Raw genomic sequence first — 6954 nt, forward strand, 5'->3', positions numbered from 1 at the left:
TTTGGCGGGTAGGGGGGGGCGCATTGAGGAACCTGGTCTTTGGGCAGCAGAGAGAGTAAATCCAACCTTGTGCAGTAAGAAAGTAACATCTCCTGGAGTGGATAGTTCCGGGATCATTTATAAAATGCTGCACTTATAAGCTCAGCAGTGGGGTGTGTGACTCCCTGGATGAGGTTCCAGGGTAGAGGAAAATCCCTAAGCAGTCTGGAATATATAAAGTCCAAACCCCCGGACCTGCTTAAGCTGGACTCGTCTAATCAACCTAAACAACCTCAAACTGTCCCACCTAATCAAAAAGAACAAATATTCAGAAAAATGCCATAATTTGGAACAGACATATTTCCCCTCCTGTAATCAAACAGACGTTTTTATTGGCCTGCTGTGACAATATATATATATAGAATAGATGCCAGATGACATTAGAGTGTAAGCTCCTCTGTACAGAGACTGATGTGACTGTGGGGGGAGGGGACATTAGAGTGTAAGCTCCTCTGTACAGAGACTGATGTGACTGTGGGGGGAGGGGACATTAGAGTGTAAGCTCCTCTGTACAGAGACTGATGTGACTGTGGGGGGAGGGGACATTAGAGTGTAAGCTCCTCTGTACAGAGACTGATGTGACTGTGGGGGGAGGGGACATTAGAGTGTAAGCTCCTCTGTACAGAGACTGATGTGACTGTGGGGGGAGGGGACATTAGAGTGTAAGCTCCTCTGTACAGAGACTGATGTGACTGTGTGGGGACATTAGAGTGTCAGCTCCTCTGTACAGAAACTGATGTGACTGTGGGGGGAGGGGACATTAGAGTGTCAGCTCCTCTGTACAGAAACTGATGTGACTGTGGGGGGAGGGGACATTAGAGTGTCAGCTCCTCTGTACAGAAACTGATGTGACTGTGGGGGGAGGGGACATTAGAGTGTCAGCTCCTCTGTACAGAAACTGATGTGACTGTGGGGGGAGGGGACATTAGAGTGTCAGCTCCTCTGTACAGAGACTGATGTGACTGGGGGGGGAGGGGACATTAGAGTGTCAGCTCCTCTGTATATAGATGCCAACTGACCCAGAAATGCCAGGACAGTCCCACATCCTGAACCTTACTCCCAAAGATGCTGTGTCCCGGGTGATGTTCTGGGAGTACAGAGTCACCCTTGCTTGAGTTACTGCACAGGTACAGTGACTTATTTTGGCTTTTTTTAAGGTGATCAGGGGCTACAAGAGGGAGATCCCACCATATTTAGAGGAGGGGTTTGGGTGGACCAATCTAGTAAGTTTAAGGGGATCTGGGCAGGACCATCTGGTCACTGGGTGGGCCTGAGGTAGGCTGTTGAAGTTACGTATACAGTACATGTGCGTGTGTTGGTGAGTGTGTATGTATACAGGGTTGGATTGCCACCATTGAAGCCTGCAGGATGCTCCATATACAGGATCAGCAGCAGGTATGTTCCAGGATCACCAGCAGGTATGTTCCAGAATTGATGACAGGTGAGTTCCAGCATTGATTTAATACATATAATGTTTCAGTTGATTAATGCAATCAAACCTCCAATCAATTTACATTTGCAATGTTACAATCAATTCTTTTAGAAAAGCGCCCCAGACATCGAATGCTCGTACTGTTCTAGTTGACTAATTAAGAATGTTATCCGAAAACAATGGAAAATCAATGGAAAAAATAATTAGTACACACTCTGTCCAAATTGATCTTTTGATACAAACATTGGTAACAAAATCTACTGTATACTTATACAGAGCAATGCCACCAGGTCACAGGGCCGGGACCACAAAAGTGCAGTCAGGACATTGGCATGTCCTCTGGGAAGGAAGGTGCGCACAGGCCCGGCGCTACCGCAAGGCAAGTCAGGCGGCCGCCTGAGGGCGCTGCAGGGTGAGGGCGGAAAAAACAGGGCATTTTGACAAGTACTTGTACTTGCCAAAATGCCCCGATGCTTGCGCTTTGTTTTTGTTTTTTTTCACTTACCTTCGGTGCGGGAGAGCAGCGATAGCTTCCATACACTTTGATCAGCCCTGCCTGGGAATTATCTTCAGCACTCTGCTTCTAATAAACCCTCAAAGTATCATCTTTCACCCAGATGAGGTCATATGCTGATTTTAGGATGCGCTGTACAAAATTCAGCAGCTGGAAAAGGGGGACATTAATTTTAGAGCACGCAAACACAATACGACAACCAATTTCAGGGGTAAAATATAAAAGATGGGGATGTGCCAGCTAAATAGACATAAAAAATGCCAAAAATGGTGCACGCCGATGAAGAGGCAAAAAAACTACAATAACCAAAATTGCTCCTAGACAACGCTTTGAAGCCCTTACGGCTTATTTCGAGTTACCTGGGAGCGATGGCACTAAACTTATTGCTCTCACTCAAAGTTTGATGGTGAGATGTAACGTGTGGCACAATCATTGTTTTTGCACACCCAAGGCGTGTTTGCACTTGTACATGTGTGTACATGGGGGTGGAGGGCTTTAAAAAGATTTTTTTTTTATATGACACTTTAATTTTTTTATTTTTTTTTACATTCAACTTTATTGTTATCACATGGGGGCCTAAAAATCCCCTATGTGATAGCATAGAGTGGGTGTCAGAGTCCTTTGTATGGAGAAATCAAGGGTCCCATAATGTCACCTATGGACCCCATAATGTCACCTATGGACCCCACAGATTGTGCTTCACCAGCTTCTTTTCTGGCTACAGCAGCCGGAGAAATGACCTGAAACTGCAAGTAACAGAATCATTATCGCTTCCGGTTTCAGTAAGCGGAGGGGAAATCAGCCACTGGACCCAGCCACACACAGCCCCTGTGCTGGATCTAGGTCTGCACAAGGGACGGCACGGGGGCCCAGGATATCCAGCAGCAGCGGCAGGTGGGGAGCACGCCATTTGGCAGCACACTGTACTTGCGATTGGTATAACCACTTCAGGACCTCGTCATTTATATATGTATTGTGGTCCTGAAGTGGTTAATATATAAAAATGAGATATATATATATATAGGGGCACTTTTCACCCAAAAAAATGGGCTGAAAATCTCGGCTTATACTCGAGTATATACGGTAATAAAATAATGATAGCAGTGTTGTGTCTCAAAATATCATTTGAAGTAAGACTCACAGCCTCTGAGACCCAGTCAGTATGAAGTCCATCAAGACTGGACAAGAGCCCCAAGTAATGTAACTCACCAACCAGACACAATGTAGTTCAATCCAGCTTTTACGCATAATTTTTTGAACCAGACTCACTTACGCGAAGTCTGATCTGACCTCTGCTATCTGAATCCCAGCTGGGAAGATTGGCACTCTGTTTGCCCTGGTGACCATCGCCATTGATGTATAAATTGATGGGAAATCTAACATTTTACAATTATCACCAGCAGGGGCGTAACTAGAAATCACAGGGCCCCATAGCAAAATTTTGTATGGGGCCATGGGATTTCTAGTTACACCCCATGAAGAGCCCACATAGCTCACCTGAGGGTGACCCTGCAGAGCCCACCATATACTCTCTATGGTGGGCTCTGCAGGGTCACACTCCTTACCTGTCCGCCTCTTCTTCCTCCGTCTTCCCTCCTCCGTCCCCGGGCCCACTCCGTCCTCCGTTGCCGGGCCCGCTCGGTCCTCCGTCGCCGGGCCCACCTCCTCCTTTGTCACCGGCCCCGCCTCCTTCTCTGATGCTGACCCCCCGGGCCCCGCCTCCTCCTCCCCACCACGACCAGCCTCCTCCACCGCCGCTGCTGACTCGCATTGACTCAGCAGTGGCTATGGAGAAGAACGCAGCGCTGCACAGATCTGAACAGCGGCGTGTTCGAACCCATAGCGACCCAGGCGGCCCGCACAGCATCACAGGGGGTGTCCTGGTTGGGCCCCCCACTGGGTCGCTATGGCTATTGTTTTGTCACTGATCACCAGAACAAGAGGTCAGAAGACATCTTCCAATGGGGGCCCCTATGACAACTTTATGAGAGGACAATTCCCCTCACCTCCGGGAGATCACCTCCAGCTCCCTGTTGAGTTTGCAGGACGGGAAATGGAGGGACATCTCCACCAAAGGGACACAAATGGCCAAAAAAATAGCCTAACTGTTTTTTTCCACCCTTCCTTACTATATCTGAAACACTTTCAGCAGCCGGGAGACTGTGCGTGAGGTCAGGCAGCTGCCAGGGCAGTAGTTGTCAGACATCAGATGACCTGTGACCCCCCCCCTGACACTCTAGCTAAGCAGACATCAATAATTATTTCATAAGTAAACCTGAACAATTACAATAATAGTGTCACACCCTTGCCTGGAATCAATCCTGTGAACCTTTGTTCTCTGGGTTGTGTCCTTGCTTGTAGAGCCGCTGGAGAGTTTTTGATGGTGTTCTGAACTTGTCCTATCCACCTACATTGTATTGGGCTCTGACCCCAACTACTGGTCGGCTGCAGGAAATTACCTAATCTGCCACCTATAAATACTGTCCTCCCCCCACACCCCCTTCCTGTCTTTGCCCTAGTATAGGATTTCCGGTGTGCATCCGGGGTGTGATTATCTTTGCTATATTGGATTCCTGGTTTATGATCTTCTGCTTGTCCGCCACCTTTGCCTTTGGATTACCCTTTTGTACCGTGCTTCTGTTTGTAGCTGACCTGGCTTAGACTTTCACTCTGCTTCTTCTGGACTACCTGTCAGGGACCATAGCACCTCCAGGTGGCGCTGAAGCCAGGTCCTGCAGTTCCTGTGCTCACCTGCAGGTTAGCTCCTCTTACCTGCACATGTGGCCTCGTCTACCGCCGGACAGGCCAGAAGTGACGTCACGTCACTAGCGTGACGTCACTTCCGGCCAGTCCGACATCAGACGAGCAGCATCGCTGATGTGGCCCCAGCTTGTCTCGAAGCCGCTGGAGCGGCAATGCTGGGGCCCTGCACTGCTAGGGCCAGGCCTCCGCCTCCTCGCCCTTCACCGTCGGCCGATAGTCATGTAAGGGACCCGGGCGGGCCCCCCAGGCTGCCCTGGCCCCTTACATGAGTATCGGCCATACCCCCCTGATGGCTGCCCTGATGATGGTGCTGTAATGACTATTCAACTCACAGAACACAAGAAAACCCCCACAACAAAATCCCTTCAGACTCTTCTGCATAATTATCCTCGTCATACTCTCTTGTAGCCTTTTTCTCCCCCTCCCCTCTTGAAGTTTGCCGAGACACAAATTGCTTCTAACCTTTTAAGCCTAGCATTTTTCTGCATTTGCCCTTAAATCAGGCTCCTGTAACGGAGCGATTCGTTAAATATTCCATCGGATTTCTCTCCCTTCTGCATTTCAGAACCGCTCTCGAGCCGGCTATTAGCTGTGATGTTGCCGCTTTCGCGGCTAATGAATGCGGATGAGACTCGGCTGAGGCTCCGACCGCGGCACTGCCGAAGAAAACATGTTATTTTTAATAAAACATTCTGCGGAATTTGACTCGTCTCACCTGCGTGCGCTGTGATGCCGCCATACCAAGCGTGTAGTCATTAAAATTGATTTGTAAACTCAAAAAAAAAAAAAAAAGAGCGAAGTGCTTATTTTCTGATGCAAATGAGCTTCTGGTTCTGATGAAAGATATAACAGCCCAAAAAAAAGAGTTTACTGTTTGCAGAAAAGGTCAATATCCTTTACAAAAGTTTCCTGTACCTAGACTGTATAATACAAGCTAGAGACGAGCAAACAATGGAGCGATGACAGGAAATAATAGACATGTGCGATTCGTTTCGTTACGAATCGAAATTCGTAGGAATTTTCCTGAAATTCGTAAATTCGGAAGCATCCGAAATCCGAATGGCAGTTTCCGAATTATATCCGAAATACGAAATTCCGTTAACGAATTTCGGATCGGAATTTCTTTGAAACGGGAACTAATATTACCCCTGTAAATGAGGTTGAACAACATGACAAGATTTTTTTTTTAATCCGAAATACGGATCCGCTGCTGCTGAGAGTCGCATTACAATACACAGGCAGCAAATACGAAATTCCGTTACGGACATTCGTTATATTGAAGGTAAAAAGCAAATTACATTTATATTGGAGTTGATGGTAGTTTTTTTTTATCCGAAATACGAAATTCGGATCCGGAATCCGTTAACGGAATTCGTATTTCGGATACAAAAACAACGACCACATCGACTCCAATATTAACAAAGGTATTTTTGCTTTTTGACTTCATCATAACGAATGTTCGTAAAGTTACGAAAATGTGCCGAAACTAACGAAAATCCGTATTTCGTACCAATCCGAATTGAGTTTCGGACACGAATTACGAAATACGAAAATAACAGATATTGCGAAACGAAACTAAACAAATTTTTTGACGGCGCACAAGTCTAGGAAATAATCAATACTAACCGGAAAACCAGCCAAAAGATTTTTGTTTTTGTTTTGGAGGGCATAGGGAAATATTAATGTAGCGCCCATCCCCCTTTGTGATGTGACTACTAGGCATCTTGTTATGGAATCATGTAAAATGACCATTTGTCTTACTAATGTATATAGGTGTGTAGCTATCTTCTTACTAACTATTCCTTGCTCAAAATGGTCGCTAGCTGCACCCCCCCCTCCCATCTTGTGAAGAACAAGAAACTAAGATGGCGCCTCCTCCGGGGACTACACCCAAGATGACAATGTTTGGATCCTGAAGGAAGTTTACCTTATCTTGGACATGGCCAATCGGAAACTTATGACGCTACGCTCACATGACCTTTGCACACAGCACTAGCTGCTTGCCTATAATAACCTTCGTGCCTTAGCATAATAAACAGAAGCATCATAGACCTGATCCTTGTGTCTGTGTGATTCTTACGGTGCACCGTATACAACAAATTAGGACGGGAGCAGATACTCATCAGACGGTTGATCTGAGTCCATTTCAATCTAGTGACAGCCTGGCTGGATTTGTAGTGGCGATTACATGGTTAATCCCAGATGT

This window comes from Nanorana parkeri, unplaced genomic scaffold, assembly GCF_000935625.1.
Source record: "Nanorana parkeri isolate BGI_ZX_2015 unplaced genomic scaffold, ASM93562v1 scaffold1688, whole genome shotgun sequence".
Classification (NCBI taxonomy): Eukaryota; Metazoa; Chordata; class Amphibia; order Anura; family Dicroglossidae; genus Nanorana; species Nanorana parkeri.